General features: G+C 37.9%; 1 non-coding gene across 1 annotated transcript; it reads right to left on the reverse strand.

Annotated features, from left to right (window-relative positions):
• Window positions 1–14,082: 14,082 nt before the first annotated feature.
• Window positions 14,083–14,190, reverse strand: LOC112773564 (small nucleolar RNA R71). Its single transcript, XR_003188109.1, has one exon. It is a non-coding gene; the product is annotated as a small nucleolar RNA R71 (small nucleolar RNA).
• Between the last annotated feature and the right edge of the window lie 3,723 nt (window positions 14,191–17,913).

Genomic DNA, 17,913 nt, shown 5'->3' on the forward strand with positions numbered 1-17,913 from the left:
ATTGGTAAAGATTCTCTTCAAGAAAACCGCGTTGTAAGTATAGCTCTACCAACAACAATCCTCGGGGGTCAAATTTAGAAGAGGGATTTGGTTGTCACAAGTTCAACCCCAATAGAAATAACCGAAGTATTCAAACCTCGGGTCGTCTCACAAGGAATGGGCAATCATGTGCTTCGACATTGGTTAGAAATGCGGGGTTGTGAGTTATGAGCATGAAAATAAATGGGAATCTTAACAAACAAGTAATCTTAAAATGAAACAATTAATTCAATCAACTAAACAAAACATAAGCACCTTAAATGAATAAACAACATTCCACTTAATCCTATTGTGACCCAAACAAGAAACTACAACTAAAGCAATTGGTTGAGAAAGTTGATTTTCAAGTATGAATAATAAAGGTAACTCTTGGCTAGGCTCGGGAATTGGGATCACCATCCTTGTCTAACAACTATACCTTGACAATTATAAGGAACCAAGCTCATTAAGTCTACTCTCAAGTCTTAAGTACGTGATATCTACTCCTAGACTTGAAGTACGTCAAATGGCCCTGATCACATCAACCCATAAGTCCCAACCTACCTACTAATTAGATTAGTAGTGGGTTGGCATCAATGAGTATCAAATTGATCACCTAGGGTTCCTAAATCATCAAATCCATTAGACCCAATGACTTAAGTTTTCCTAATTTCCCCTAGGCCAAGAGTGAAAAAGAACTACTCCATGATCAAAGTAAACAATTCATCAAACACTTGGTAAGCACTAACAAAAGACATGTTCAAATTAGCAATTAAATTGAGTTCTACAAATACCCACTAACAATTATCAACATGCAATCATCCAAACAATAAAGCTAAGCATAGAAATCATCAATGTAACATCAACAAGTCAAGATTCATAACATTCATGAAATGGGTATAAAATGAGAATTGACAAGAATTCATAAACTATCACAAGATATAAGCAAAATTGTAACAAGAAATTCAAATTGAACAATTAAAGCTAGTAATTAACAAGATTCAAGTCACAAATCAACAAGGGAAGATCAAATTAAAACTAGATCTAGAGAGGAACAAGAGTTTCTCCCTCTAGAATAACCAAAGAACCAAAAACTAACTAAAAATTATGTCCTAGTGTAAAAATTGAGTGATCCCCCTTTTCCCCTAGCATCCTTGGGTCTTTTTTCATGCAGAAGCAGCTTGAAATTGGGCCTAATGAGCCTCAGAAATCGCTAGGCACGATTTCCTTTAATGAGGTCACGTGCAGCCTTCCACGCGTGCGTGCGTGCGCGCCACGTGCGCGTGCGCGCCACGTGCGCGTGCGCGCCACGTGCGCGTGCGCGCCACGTGCGCGTGCGCGCCACGTGCGCGTGCGCGCCACGTGCGCGTGCGCGCCACGTGCGCGTGCGCGCCACGTGCGCGTGCACGCCACGTGTGCATGCGCATCGATAAGATTCTCCTGATTCGTGCAGATGCATCCATCCTCGCACGCCGCTTCCAGCTAATCCCATCCACGCGTGCGCGTGGAATGCGCGAGCGCGCCGATGCTGCTTTTCCAAAGATCTCAATTCTTCATGTTCCTCCCTTTTGTACATGCTTTCTCCCTCTCTTATAAGTCATTCCTACCCTATAATTCCTGAAATTACTCAACAAATATATCACGGCATCGAATGGCAATAGAAGAGGGTTAAAATATGGCAATTTTAAGGCCAAATAAGCATGTTTTACATCATAGAGCAATATTGGGAAGTGAACACAAAACCATGCATTTCTTGTGAATAAGTGTGAGAAATGTTGATAAAATCTCCCAAAATAAGCACAAGATAAACCACAAAATCGGGGTTTATCAGAAACAGATAATAAAATATAATGAAAACAAAAAAATACATAAAAATAACATAAGCAATGAGGTAATGGAACGTGACCACGTTAGTGACGGCGGCTACTGCTTCCTCTAGTGGATCCAATGGAGCATTTAAGCTCTTTTATGTCTTGCCCTTGTCTTAGTTGTTCTTCCCTCAAGGCTCTTTGATCTTCTCTTATTTCATAAAGGATGGTGTGGATTTTCTACCCACAAACTAACTGGCAAGTGCACCGGGTCGTACCAAGTAATACCTCAGGTGCGTGAGGGTCGATCCCACGAGGATTGATGGACTAAGCAACAATGTTTAAGTGATTTACTTAGTTAGACAAATAGAAAATAGTGTTGAGAGTTCAAAAAGCATTAAACAGAAGACAGGCAAATAAATAAGTTGGGAATAAAATATGGAGAAGACAGTTAAGGCTCCAGAGTTATCTATTTTTTGGATTGACTTTTCTTATTAACTATTTTAATCATGCAAGATTTAATTCATGGCAAACTATATATGACTAGACCCTAATTCCTTAGACCTTCCTAGTCTCCTCTAAAATTCATCAACCGCCAATTCCTTGGTCACTTAATTCCAATTAGAGGGTGAAGTTCAATTCTAGTTTATATGCCACAGAAAATCTAGTTACCCAAATATAAAAGGATTATATGTCACGTATCCTGTTAAAGCTAGATAATTAAAATTTAGGAGAATTTGTTTTCAAGCTGTTATTCAAGTAAAGAGCTTTTCCAAGTTATACAAGAACTCAATTAGAAAGAGGGTCATACTTCCGTTGCACCCAAATTCATAAGATAAAGAACGAAAACAATTCTTGAAATATAAATCAGTACATGAATTAAAATAAAAAAACCATAAAATCAATCCATACAATAGACAGAGCTCCTAACCTTAACAATGGAGGTTTAGTTGCTCATGGTTCAGAGAGAAAAATAAGGATTCTGATAAAATGTATTTTGGTAGAGGTGGAATTTAAAGTTAACTAATTGGAATCCCCACCTCCAGAAGGGAAGTTTCTTTTCCCTTTTATATCTAATCCTCATTAATTTAAAATCTATTTTCTAAAACTAAAATAATATCTTTTTCTATTTTAAAATAAAAATTAAAGTATAAATCAGAATTAATAGGAATCAGCGTTTTTTGCACTTCGCACTTGTCACGCGTACGCGTCGATGGTCTTCTTCGCATGTCACGTGTATGCGTCAGGTATGTGATGAGCGGATAATTTATACGCTTTTTGGCATTGTTTTTAGATAGTTTTCAGTATGATTTAGTTAGTTTTTAATATATTTTTATTAGTTTTTAAATAATTGCGTTGGAAAGTAGGCATCCAGGGCTTTCCAGCAATATATAGGGGTTCATACTTTGCCCGAGTTTAGATGACGTAAACTGGCGTTCAACGCCAGCTTTCTGCCGTATACTGGAGTTAAACGCCAGAAACAGGTTACAAACTGGCGTTTAACTCCAAGGAAGACCTCTACACGTGAAAGCTTCAATGCTCAGCCCAAGCACACAATTTACTTATTTCTGTAACCCTAGTAACTAGTTTAGTATAAATAGAACTTTTTACTATTGTGTTATACATCTTTGGAAATCTTTGGACGTTTAGTCCCTAGACCTTGGAGGCTGGCCTCTCGGCCATGCCTGGACGTTGTTCTTATGTATTTTCAACGGTAGAGTTTCTACACACCATAGATTAAGGTGTGGAGCTCTGTTGTTCCTCATGAATTAATGCAAAGTACTATTGTTTTCCTATTCAATTCAAGCCTATTTCTTCTCTAAGATATTCATTCGCACACAAAAACATGATGAATGTGATGATTATGTGACGCTCATCATCATTCTCACTTATGAACGCATGCCTGACAAACACTTCCGTTGTACATGCAAACAAGCTTGAATGCATATCTCTTAGCCTCCTGATCGTGAGATCAGATCTTCGTGGTATAGGCTAGAATTATTGGCGGCCATTCTTGAGATCCGGAAAGTCTAAACCTTTGTCTGTGGTATTCCGAGTAGGATCTAGGAAGGGATGACTGTGACGAGCTTCAAACTCGCGAGTGCTGGGCGTAGTGACAGACGCAAAAGGATTACTGAATCCTATTCCAGTATGATCGAGAACCGACAGATGATTAGCCGTGCGGTGACAGTGCATTTTGGACCATTTTCACTGAGAGGACGGGTGATAAACCACTATTTTATGGTATATATTGTGTTTAATTGTGTGGTTTTATCATGATCTTTGCCCACTTATTCATTAAATAAGCATGCATTTATATTTCCTTCCTAAAGATGTTTTATAGTTGAAAACTTGCTTCCTAGAGACTTTTAATTATGTATTTTATTTCTCCTTTATTCCATTCGATGTCGTGATCTATGTGTTAAGTGTTTCAGGCTTTATAGGGCATGAATGAGTTGGAGATTGGAAGGGAAGCCTGCAAAAATGGAAGGAACACAAGAAATTGAGGAGATGACCAGTGAGAGGCGACGCGGCCGCATGGATGACGCGACCGCGCGGAAGAGAGCAAATTGCAGTGACGTGGTCGCATGGATGACGCGACCGTGCGGCATGGAACAGCACGAGTGACGCGGCCGCGTGGACGACGCGTCCGCGTGGTAAAGCGAAACGCGAATGACGCGTCTGCATGAGCGACGCGATCGCGTGACGTGCGCGATCTGCATAATTTGCAGAATCGCTGGGGGCGATTGCGGGCCGTATTTTGACCCAGTTTTCGGCCCAGCAAGGCAGACTAGAGCCAGAGAACATGTAGAAACCATAGAGAACATTCATTCCGCATAGTTTTTAGTTTTTAGATCTAGTTTTCATTCCTCCTCTAGGTTTTCTCTCTACACATTCATAGTTTAGGATTGGTCATTTTCATTGTTTTTGCATTGGGATATTGAGAAGAGTTATTGCCTCATCAAGACTTCGATATTCTAGTTCGTTCTCTTCACTTGTCTCTTACTCTTCCATATTACTGAATTTTACTTAATTTTACTATCGGATTATTTTTAGTTTTTATTAATACAAGAATTACTTTTATTTTTAATTAATCTTTTCCTTATTATTTATCATATCTTTCTTTAATTCCTATCCTGATGTTATGAATTTTATATCTACAATGAGTGAGTAGTTCCCTAACTTGATGGGGAGTTGATTGAAAGGAACCCTTGAGTTGGAAGGTTCAAGAGAAAGACTGTAATTGGGTTATTGTTGGTTTGCCCTCTAGTTCCTGACACCAATCCTCCCAAGAGTGGATTGGGACTTGTGGATAGAACAGCATTCCAACTTGTTTGACCTTTCCCTACTTAGTAAGGGATAACTAAACGAAATAACTCAATTGTCAATTAATCTTGAGAGTATTCCATCAAGAATAGGGCTTCCATGTAATCAACTCCCAGTCAAGGCTTTTATTTAAATCTATATAAATTCTCTAATTTAATTTTCTGCCATTCAACCAAAACCTTTTTGAAAACATTCTGATTAATAAAATAGCACCCTTTCTTGTAACTCGTTGGGAGACGACCTGGGATTGATACTCCCAGTATTTTAATTTTAAATTTCTGTGACACCTTTCTAAATTGATAGGCAGATTTCTGGCGAGTTAAGAACTATACTTGCAACGTATATAAATTAACAATTTTTAATTCGCCAATTTCTGCCCGCATCAATTTTTGGCGCCGTTGCCGGGGAGTTGCAATAGAGTTCCAACCTGGGGACTCAGTCCTCCTTTACAATTCTCGACTGAGGCTCATTCCAGGCAAGTTGAGATCAAGATGGGAAGGTCCATACAGAGTAGAGAAGGCCGAACCGTACGGAGTTTATCACCTTAGCCATCCTTCGAGCTCTGAGCTTATTAAAATTAATGGACATCGTTTAAAGTTGTACCATGGCAAAAAGTGGAAGAAAGACAAGGAACTCGAGATCTTCCTCTTGGAAGATCCCCACATAGCCGAAGACTGAGCTAGTGGAGCGTCCAACTTACGGACGTTAAAGCAAAGTGCTAGGTGGGAGACAACCCACCATGGTATGATCGTTTTTTTCTCTATTTTTAGTTTTCTTACTCAATAACTCTTCTCTTTATTAGTATATTTCGTGCATCTGCATTTACATACTTTTATTTAAAAAAAAATCTCTCATGTGACGCGACCGCCTCAGTGACGCGTCCGCGTCGCAAGGAGATGGGTGAAAAATAAAAAAATGAACAAAGAGTCACGCGAGAGCGTGGCTAGAGGCATGCCAATGGCACAAATCGTCCCACGCGATCACGTCGCTGATGCGACCACGTCATACGGGAATAATGGCCTCCGACGCGATCGCACGCCCCACGCAGCCGCGTGAGCAAGATTTCGGCGTAATAATGGTGCACAGCTAAAAGTTGTGCTAGAGTGGTGCTGGACTGGCGCTGGACGTGCAGTCCCCCTCACGCGACCGCGTGCACCACGCGGCCGCGTCGTACCCCCAAAACTGCCCACTCACGCGATCGCATGTCCCATGCGATCGCGTCACCTAAAATTTGGCATTTAATGATTTTGAACAGAGAGTTGTGCGAGTGTGAGGCAATCCTCGCGCCACTGGCACAAACCGGGTCACGCGACCGCGTGACTGACGCGACCACGTCAATCACCTTAAGCGCAAGTCACGCGACCACGTGCCCCATGCGATCGCGTCGCTTGCGGCGCACAGTTTTCCTAATTTTGCCAAATATCATATCTTTTTTTCCCCAAATCCTATTTTCTCTTTTCCTTCCTTATTTCTTCCTTCTCCCTTCTTCCTTCTATCTCACCTTTCACTCTTTCTCTCACCTCCATTAACAAGGTTTTATTTTCTTCTTCCCTCCTTCCTTTTCTATCATTCTTCTTATTTTATATGTTATTTTCTTCTCTTTTCTTTTTCTTTTCATTATTCATATTTTCTTTCTTCTTCTTTCCTTTTTACATGGTGTTAGAATTTTATTTGAGTCATTATTCCTCATTATATGCTTGTGGATTGTTGCACTTGTTTGACAATTATATATTAATTTTTTAAAGGATTGCTTGCATGTTCACTTTAATACTTTCTATGCCTCATCTACCATGCATGCTATGTGTTTGTGAAAAAGCCCATATGACATTATGTACTTCTCTATGTTATTCTACTATTCAATGCTGCTTTTCATAAACTCCCTTTACTATTGTATTAATTGAAATTAATTGTCAATACAAATGTGATGGTTTGTTATGAGTGATGCTTGATCTATGCTACTCATGCCCTTTTCTGGCATGCCAATAAACACCTTGCATTCACTTAACATTATATGCACTAGCTATTTTCCATTGATGACTTTTCACATGTACTCATGAGAATGTGTTAATGTCAGTTACCACCTAATGTGCATCCATCACCACCTTTTCCGTTCTCTTCCTTGCTATATATCTCTTTGAATTTAATTTACTTTCTCTTCCCTTTTTCAGGATGGATACCAAGAAAGGAAAGGAGAAAGCTACTCCCAAACCACCAGCAAGAAGAGGAACTAAAAGAGCACTAGTGGCAGAACCCTCCTCCACTGCAGTAAAGCCCTCAACAAAGAAGATTAAGAGGATAATAAAGGTTGATGATAAAGAAAGAGCCTTTCCAGCAAAGGACACTGCGCGATTTTCCAATCGCTACTGTGAGTAGATGTTCCCCATCCTGGCAGAAAGGAATTACAACAACGAATACCTTCTTCTCCTCCTGCCCAATATTGCTACCTTTGTTGAGTCGCAAATTGCCCAAAGACAATGGGATTTCCTACAGAGACAGCCAAGGCAGGTCAATCTTTCTTGGGTAGTCGAGTTCTACTCCAACTTCCACCTGCCAACTCTGCAGTCTGTCTATGTTCGTCAGAAGCAAGTCCCCATTACAGAAGAGGCTATTCAAAAAGCTCTATGTCTTCCCCCTATTCCAGAAGGAATGGACGCCTTTCAAGAAGACGCACTCAAGCGCCAGAAGTACCAATTTGACTGGGACGCCGTTCTCAGAGTTATCGCATTACCTGGCAGCCGTTGGATCTACGGATACCATCGTACCTGCCCTAAGGGAATATCGGCTTCAGCACTTACTTTGGAGGTTCGCGTATGGGCACAGATCATGTCCCATTACGTCTTTCTAAGCACTCACGAGTCCTCCTTTACTACAGACATGGCCGTTCTACTATGGTGCATCCTTACAGACTAACCTCTGAATCTACCAAGACATATCCGGAATGCCATGGGACACGTACAAATTGCGGACAACTTACCTTTTCCCGCCTTGGTCTCAGATCTTGTCTCAGCAGCCGGAGTCTCCTACAGAGCTGGGGACACCAAAGCCATGCTTCCATGGGATGATCAGTATGTCCCTAACGGGAAATACCTCAGACTTCCAGCAGCCACTACAAGCCTTCCTACTGCACCGGTTGAAGATATCCCTTCTTCAACACCACAAGCACCTACGACAGATGAACTGCTCCAGCAGATAATCGAAAGGTTGGATCGGTAAGAACACAAAGCTAAGATGAGAGAGCGCCGTAACGAGCACCGATTCAAACACCTCAAGGAGCTACTCAAGGGACACTTCAAGGACTCAGACACCCCGGACTCCACTTCTTTTACCAGCACAGGGAGCCATGATGGTCCCGACTGTGGAGATACTGCTACCAGCCCACCCCTGTTCCTGACAGATGGCACCGAGGACGGTGCAAAGCCTTAAATGTGGGGAGGTCGATCAGTACCTGACTTCCGGAGGTAAATTCTCTTCCCTAGCACCAATAAATTAGGATATTTTAGTTAGATTTTCTTTCTTTTATAGAATAGGATAAATTGCATAGTAATAGGTTAGTTGCATGCATGCTCTACTTGATTGAAAAGACAATAAGTTTCTTCTAAGACTCTATCTTTGGAACAAAATTTCACTAATTTTAAAAATTTTTTTTTTGATAAATCTGCTTGAAGTTGTATTTGGAACATGATTTTTGAGCTAAAGAACACACAACCTGTGAAGATTTGAGCCTTTATGAATGGTTACCTTATTTAACCATAATTATTTTATTCTTGTGTGTTTACTTCTCTATGATTGTAATCTATATTTTGTTTAATCTTATATGTCCAATATTTATTATATTTGTATGCTTGCATATGATTGAGGCCATTATTTGTTTAAACTCACTTATGCAAATTAAGCCTACCCTTTTCAATTACCTTTGTTAACCACTTTGAGCCTTTAAATCCCGTTTGTTCTATATTTCACCACATTACTAGCCTTAAGCGGAAAAAATAATTGTATATCCCAAATTGAATCTTTGGTTAGCTTAAGATAGAATTGTGTGTGCTAGTTAAATATGGGAAATTGTGGGAACAAAAGTTATTAAGGGAATGTGTCATGATAATACAATGGGAATTTGGATACCTACTCATATGAAACTATAAGAATTAAAAATCTCTGTGCATTGATAAGCTATGTTTATTTTTATATCTATATTTAAAAAAAAATCAATAAATAAATAAGGGGACAAAATTACCCCAATGCTGAATTAAGAATTCAAAGATCAATGCACATATGATAAAATTAAAATAAAAAGTTGATACATGAGTATGGAATGTAAAAGGGAATTCTGGGTAGCTAGGTATGAATTCTAAGGTTACATTAAATATATATAGGTTGGGTTAAAGCTTGGGTTAATTAAAGATTCAATTTATAAGCTCACTTAACCATATATGTATCCCTACCCCTACCTTGGCCCCATTACAACCTTGAAAAGACCTCATGATATTTGCATTGGTATATTAACTGTTGTTGATTGGTTAGGAGAAAAACAAAAGTTAGAGAGCATGATTAGAGAAGGATAGAGTGATTACCCTATACACTAGAGAGATTAGAGCGTACATACATCATCAGTGAGGTTCAATGCTTGAATTTCCATATTCTTTGCTTTCATGAGCTATCTTCTTGCACTTTTATCTGTGTTACTGTATAGTGATAGAATTAGTGGAATTTGATTTGTAATTGTTTTGAAGAGCTTATTTACGTTTTATCAAGTGGGTAAGAATCATATAGTTGCATTCATATATATAGGATTGCGTTGCATTGCATGAGTTTCTACATGTTCATACTTATTTATTTTATCTCCTTCAATTAAGCATGAGGACATGCTAATGTTTAAGTGTGGGGAGGTTGATAAACCACTATTTTATGGTTTATATTGTGTTTAATTGTGTGATTTTATCATGATCTTTGCCCACTTATTCATTAAATAAGCATGCATTTATATTTCCTTCCTAAAGATGTTTTATGGTTGAAAACTTGCTTCCTAGAGACTTTTAATTATGTATTTTATTTCTCCTTTATTCCATTCGATGCCGTGATCTGTGTGTTAAGTGTTTCAGGCTTTATAGGGCATGAATGAGTTGGAGATTGGAAGCGAATCCTGCAAAAATAGAAGGAACACAAGAAATTGAGGAGATGACCAGCGAGAGGCGACGCGGCCGCATGGATGACGCGACCGCGCGGAAGAGAGCAAATTGCAGTGACGTGGTCGCATGGATGACGCGACCGCGCGGCATGGAACAGCATGAGTGATGCGGCCGCGTGGACGACGCGCCCGCGTGGTAAAGCAAAACGCGAATGACGCGTCTGCATGAGCGACGCGATCGCGTGACGTGCGCGATCTGCGTAATTTGCAGAATCGCTGGGGGCGATTGCGGGCCGTATTTTGACACAGTTTTCGACCTAGAAAGGAAGACTAGAGCCAGAGAACATGCAGAAACCATAGAGAACATTCATTCCACATAGTTTTTAGTTTTTAGATCTAGTTTTCATTCCTCTTCTAGGTTTTCTCTCTACACATTCATAGTTTAGGATTGGTTATTTTCATTGTTTTTGCATTGGGATATTGAGAAGAGCTATTGCCTCATCAAGACTTCGATATTCTAGTTCGTTCTCTTCATTTGTCTCTTACTCTTCCATATTACTGAATTTTACTTAATTTTACTATTGGATTATTTTTAGTTTTTATTAATACAAGAATTACTTTTATTTTTAATTAATCTTTTCCTTATTATTTATCATGTCTTTCTTTAATTCCTATTCTGATGTTATGAATTTTACATCTACAATGAGTGAGTAGTTCCCTAACTTGATGGGAGTTGATTGAAAGGAACCCTTGAATTGGAAGGTTCAAGAGAAAGATTGTAATTGGGTTATTGTTGGTTTGCTCTCTAGTTCCTGACACCAATCCTCCCAAGAGTGGATTGGGACTTGTGGATAGAACAGCATTCCAACTTGTTTGGCCTTCTTCTACTTAGTAAGGGATAACTAAACGAAATAACTCTCAATTGTCAATTAATCTTGAGAGTATTCCATCAAGAATAGGGCTTCCATGTAATCAACTCCCAGTCAAGGCTTTCATTTAAATCTATATAAATTCTCTAATTTAATTTTCTGCCATTCAACCAAAACCTTTTTGAAAACATTCTGATTAATAAAATAGCACCCTTTCCTGCAACTCGTTGGGAGACGACCTGGTATTCATACTCCCAGTATTTTAATTTTAAATTTCTGTGACACCTTTCTAAATTGATAGTCAGATTTCTGGCGAGTTAAGAACTATACTTGCAACGTATATAAATTAACAATTTTAATTCGCCAATTTCTGCCCGCATCAACGGGATGTAGCCATTGACAACAGTGATGCCCAACATAAAGCTTGCCATAGAAAAGGGTATGAATGATTGGATTAAGACAGCAGGAAAGTAGAGATTCAGAAGGATCAAAAGCATCTCCGCTTATCTGAAATTCTCACCAATGAATTACATAAGTATTTCTATCCTATTTTATATTTTAATTATATTTTTATTATTAAAACTCTATATCCATTTGAATCCGCCTGACTGAGATTTACAAGGTGACCATAGCTTGCTTCAAGCCGACAATCTCCGTGGGATTGACTCTTACTCACGTAAGGTTTATTACTTGGACGACCCAGTGCACTTGCTGGTTAGTTGTGCGAAGTTGTGATAAAGGACTAAGATTATGAACGTGCGTATTAAGTCTTTAACGCCGTTACCAAGGAATGAACGATCACGATTTTGCACACCAAGTTTTTGGCGCCGTTGCCGGGGATTGTTCGAGTTTGGACAACTGACGGTTCATCTTGTTGTTCAGATTAGGTAATTTTATTTTATTTTTAAGCTTTTTTATTTCTTATTTTCGAAAAAAATACAAAAAAAAATTTCTTCTTTTTCCTTTTTCCCAAAACAATTTTAAAAAAAAAACCAAAAAAATTAATAAAATCATAAAAACCAAAAAAAATTTGATGTTTCTTGTTTGAGTCTTGTGTCAATTTTTAAGTTTGGTGTCAATTGCATATTTTTAATTTTTCTTAAAATTTTCAAAAACTCATGCATGATGACGATGTTCTTCATAATCTTCAAGTTGTTCTTGATGATTTTCCTTGTTTGATCTTCATATTTTCTTGTTTTGTGTCTTTTCTTGTTTTTCATATGCATTCTTGAATTATTAGTGTCTAGAGAATAAAATTTTTTAAGTTTGGTGTCTTGCATGTTTTTCTTTTCTTCAAAATATTTTCGAAAACATGTTCTTGATGTTCATCTTGACATTCAAGGTGTTCTTGGTGTTCATCTTGACATTCAAAGTGTTCTTGCATGCATTGTGTGTTTTGATTTATAATTTTCATGTTTTGAGTCTTTTTGTTGTTTTTCTCTTTCTTCATTAGAAATTCAAAAATAAAAAAAATATCTTTCCCTTATTCACTCATAAATTTTCGAAAATTTGAGTTGACTTTTTCAAAACTTTTTAAAATTTAGTTGTTTCTTATGAGTCAAATCAAATTTTCAATTTAAAAATTCTATCTTTTTCAAATCTTTTTCAAAAATCAAATATTTTTCATTTTTTCTTTTATATTTTCGAAATTTTCAAATTGATTTTCAAAATCTTTTTCTTATTCTTACTTCATATTTTCGAATTAATTGCTAACAATTAATGTGATTGATTCAAAATTTTTAAAGTTTGTTACTTGCCTATTAAGAAAGGTTCAATCTTTAAATTTTAAAATCATATCTTTTTGTTTCTTGTTATTCAAGTAATCAACTTTAATTTTCAAAATCAAATCTTTTTAAATTTCTTTTTCAAATCTCTTTCAAAATAAATTTCAATCACACCTTTTTCAAATTCAATTTCAAAATCTTTTCTAACTTCTTACCTTTCCAAAATTGATTTTTAAATCTTTTTCAATTAATCTTATCTTTTTGTTTGATTCTTATCTTTTTCAAAACTACCTAACTAATTTTCTCTCTCTATTTTTCAAAAACCACTAACCTCTTTTTCAAAATTCCTTTTTAATTAACTAATTGTTTTAAATTTTAATTTAATTTAATTTAATTTTTCTTTTTTTTTAATTTTCAAATTCTAACCTTAATTTTAAATTAAAAACAAAATATTTTTATTTTATTTTATTTAATTTTTGAATTCTTCCCTCTTTCATCTCCTTCTAATTATTTATTTATCTACTAACACTTCTCTTCTTCTTAAAAAAAAAAATTCGAACCCTCTCCCTCTCTGTGTTCGAATTTCTCTTCTTCTATTCTTTTCTTCTTCTACTCACATAAAGAAATCTCTATACTGTGACATAGAGGATTCCATATTTTCTTTTGTGTTCTCTTCTTTTTCATATGAGTAGGAACAAGGATAAGAACATTCTTGTTGAAGCTAATCCTGAACCTGAAAGGACTTTGAAGAGGAAGCTAGGGGAAGCTAAAGCACAACTCTCTGGAGAAAATCTGACAGAAATTTTCGAAAAAGAAGGAGATATGGCCGAAAATAATAACAATGCAAGGAAGATGCTTGGTGACTTTACTGCACCAAATTCCAATTTACATGGAAGAAGCATCTCAATCCCTGCCATTGGAGCAAACAATTTTGAGCTAAAGCATCAATTAGTTTCTCAGATGCAACAGAATTGCAAGTTTCATGGACTTCCATCAGAAGATCCTTTCAGTTCTTAAATGAATTCTTACAGATCTGTGATACTGTTAAGACCAATGGGGTTGATCCCGAGGTCTACAGGCTTATGCTTTTCCCATTTGCTGTAAGAGACAGAGCTAGAATATGGTTGGACTCTCAACCTAAATATAGCCTGAACTCTTGGGATAAGCTGGTCACGGCTTTCTTAGCCAAGTTCTTTCCTCCTCAAAAGCTTAGCAAGCTTAGAGTGGATGTTCAAACCTTCAAACAGAAAGAAGGTGAATCCCTCTATGAAGCTTGGGAGAGATATAAGCAACTGACCAAAAAGTGTCCTTCTGACATGCTTTCAGAATGGACCATCCTGGATATATTCTATGATGGTCTGTCTGAATTATCAAAGATGTCATTGGACCATTCTGCAGGTGGATCCATTCACCTAAAGAAAATGCCTACAGAAGCTCAGGAACTCATTGACATGGTTGCAAATAACCAGTTCATGTACACTTCTGAAAGGAATCCTGTGAGTAATCGGACGCCTTAGAGGAAGGGAGTTCTTGAAATTGATACTCTGAATGCCATATTGGCTCAGAATAAAATATTAACTCAGCAAGTCAATATGATTTCTCAGAGTCTGAATGGATTGCAAGCTGCATCCAACAGTACTCTAGAGGCATCTTCTGAAGAAGAAGCTTATGATCCTGAGAACCCTGCAATAGCAGAGGTGAATTACATGGGAGAATCCTATGGAAATACCTATAATCCCTCATGGATAAATCATCCAAATTTCTCATGGAAGGATCAACAAAAGCCTCAACAGGGCTTTAATAATGGTGGAAGAAACATGTTTAGCAATAGCAAGCTTTTTCCATCATCCACTCAGCAACAGACAGAGAATTCTGAGCAGAATCCATCTAGCTTAGCAAATATAGTCTCTGATCTATCTAAGGCCACTTTAAGTTTCATGAATGAAACAAGGTCCTCCATTAGAAATTTGGAGGCACAAGTGGGCTAGCTAAGTAAAAGAGTCACTGAAACCCCTCCTAGTACTCTCCCAAGCAATACAGAAGAGAATCCAAAAAGAGAGTGCAAGGCCATTACCTTACTTGGTGTGGCCGAACCCAAAGAGGAGGAGGAGGACGTAAATTCTAGTGAGGAAGACCTCCTAGGACGTTCACTGACCAATAAGGAGTTCCCCTTTGTGGAACCAAAGGAATCTGAGGCTCATTTAGAGACCATAGAGATTCCATTAAACCTTCTTTTACCATTCATGAGCTCTGATGACTATTCATCTCCTGAAGAAGATGAAGACATTGCTGAAGAGCAAGTTGCTCAATATTTAGGAGCAATCGTGAAGCTGAATGCCAAATTATTTGGTAATGAGACTTGGGAGGATGAACCTCCATTGCTCATCAAGGAACTAAATGCTTGGTTCAGCAAACTCTACCTCAAAAGAAACAGAATCCTGGTAAATTCCTAATTCCCTGTAACATAGGCACGATGACCTTTGAGAAGGCTCTGTGTGACCTAGGATCAGGAATAAACTTAATGCCACTCTCTGTAATGGAGAAACTTGGGATCTTTGAGGTGCAAGCTGCCAGAATCTCTTTAGAGATGGCAGACAACTCAAGAAAACAGGCTTATGGACTAGTAGAGGACGTGCTAGTGAAGGTTGAAGGCCTTTACATCCCTGCTGATTTCATAATCCTAGACACTGGAAAGGATGAGGATGAATCCATCATCATTGGAAGACCCTTCCTAGCCACAACAAGAGCTGTGATTGATGTGGACAGAGGAGAATTGGTCCTTCAACTGAATGAGGACAACCTTGTGTTTAAAGCTCAAGGATCTCCTTTTGTAACCATGGAGAGTAAGCATGAAAAGCTTCTCTCACTGCAGAGTCAACCAAAGCCCCCACAGTCAAACTCTAAGTTTGGTGCTGTGAGGTTCCAACCTTGCTCTAATTCTATGTGAGGCTCCATGAGAGCTCACTGTCAAGCTATTGACATTAAAGAAGCGCTTGTTGGGAGGCAACCCAATGCTATTTATTTATATCTATTCTATTTTATTTTTATTTCGTATTTTATTAGCTAGAGGATGGCTGGAGTTTATTCAACGCTCAATTATTCCTACTAGCAACCAGTCTGAAGTTACTGTAGACCGGGCCATCATGATCCATAGTATCATGAATGGGGAGGAAGTGGAAGTTCATGAAATTATACCTCAAGAACTCTACAAGGTGGCTGACAAGTCCTCCACTTTGGCAAGGTTAGCCTTTCCTCACCTCATCTGCCATCTATGCAATTCGTCTGGGATTGACATAGAGGGAGACATCCTCATTGAAGAGGACAAATCCCTACTCTACTACCTTCCCGGAGTTCATTCTCCGGGGAATTCTTATTTTATGTTATGATTTCGTTGGCAATCATAAGAAGGAAATTCCCCTTTAAGATACCCATTTGTGCTACTATTTTACGATTAAGAAGCAATTGCCCCTTGTACATATTATACAATAAATTACTATACCTATTGTATTGTTTTTTTTTATTCTTACCAATTATTCCATTTATTCGATGGATCCACAAACCGCGAAACCCTCTTTTTTATCACTAAGAAAAGGATGGAGCAAACAGGAGATCATGGACCTCAACAAGAGCATGAGAAAATTCCTCACCATGAAATCCCTGAGAAGCCTCGAGGGATGCACTTCCCTCCACAAAACTATTGGGAACAAATTAACACTTCCCTAGGAGAATTAAGTTCCAACACGGGACAACTAAGGATGGAGCACCAAGAGCACTCCATCATTCTCCAAGAGATTAGAGAAGATCAAAGAGCTATGAGGGAGGAGCAACAAAGGCAAGGAAGAGACATAGAGGAGCTCAAGAGCACCATTGGTTCTTCAAGAAGAGGAAGACGCCACCCTCACTAAGGTGGACCCGTTCCTTAATCTCCTTGTTCTTATTTTTCTGTTTTTCATTTACTATGCTTTATGTTTTATTTATGTTTGTGTCTTTACTATATGATCATTAGTGTTTAAGTGTCTATGTCTTAAAGCTATGAATGTCCTATAAATCCATCACATTTCTTAAATAAAAAATGTTTTTAATCACAAAAGAACAAGAAGTACATGAATTTCGAATTCATCCTTGAAATTAGTTTAATTATTTTGATGTGGTGACAATACTTTTTGTTTTCTGAATGAATGCTTGAACAGTGCATATGTCTTTTGATATTGTTGTTTATGAATGTTAAATATGTTGGCTCTTGAAAGAATGATGAAAAAGGAGAAATGTTATTGATAATCTGAAAAATCATAAAATTGATTCTTGAGGCAAGAAAAAGCAGTGAATACAAAAGCTTGCAGAAAAAAAAGAAAAGAAAAATGGCGAAAAAAAAGAGAGAAAGAAAAAGAAAAAGCAAGTAGAAAAAGTCAAGAGCTCTTTAAACCAGAAGGCAAGAGCAAAAAGCCAATAGCCCTTAAAACCAAAAGGCAAGGGTAAAAAGGATCCAAGGCTTTGAGCATTAATGGATAGAAGGGCCTAAAGGAATAAAATCCTGGCCTAAGCGGCTAAACCAAGCTGTCCCTAACCATGTGCTTGTGGCGTGAAGGTGTCAAGTGAAAACTTGAGACTGAGCGGTTAAAGTCGAGGTCCAAAGCAAAAAGAAGAGTATGCTTAAAAACCCTGGACACCTCTAATTGGGGACTCTAGCAAAGCCGAGTCACAATCTAAAAAGGTTCACCCAATTATGTGTCTGTGGCATTTATGTATCCGGTGGTAATACTGGAAAACAAGGTGCTTAGGGCCACGGCCAAGACTCATAAAGTAGATGTGTTCAAGAATCAACATACTGAACTAGGAGAATCAATAACAATATCTGAATTCTGAGTTCCTATAGATGCCAATCATTCTGAACTTCAATGGATAAAGTGAGATGCCAAAACTATTCAAGAGGCAAAAAGCTACTAGTCCCGCTCATCTAGTTGGAGCTAAGTTTCATTGATATTTTGGAATTTATAGTATATTCTCTTCTTTTTATCCCATTTGATTTTCAATTGCTTGGGAACAAG

This window comes from Arachis hypogaea, chromosome 18, assembly GCF_003086295.3.
Source record: "Arachis hypogaea cultivar Tifrunner chromosome 18, arahy.Tifrunner.gnm2.J5K5, whole genome shotgun sequence".
NCBI lineage: Eukaryota > Viridiplantae > Streptophyta > Magnoliopsida > Fabales > Fabaceae > Arachis > Arachis hypogaea.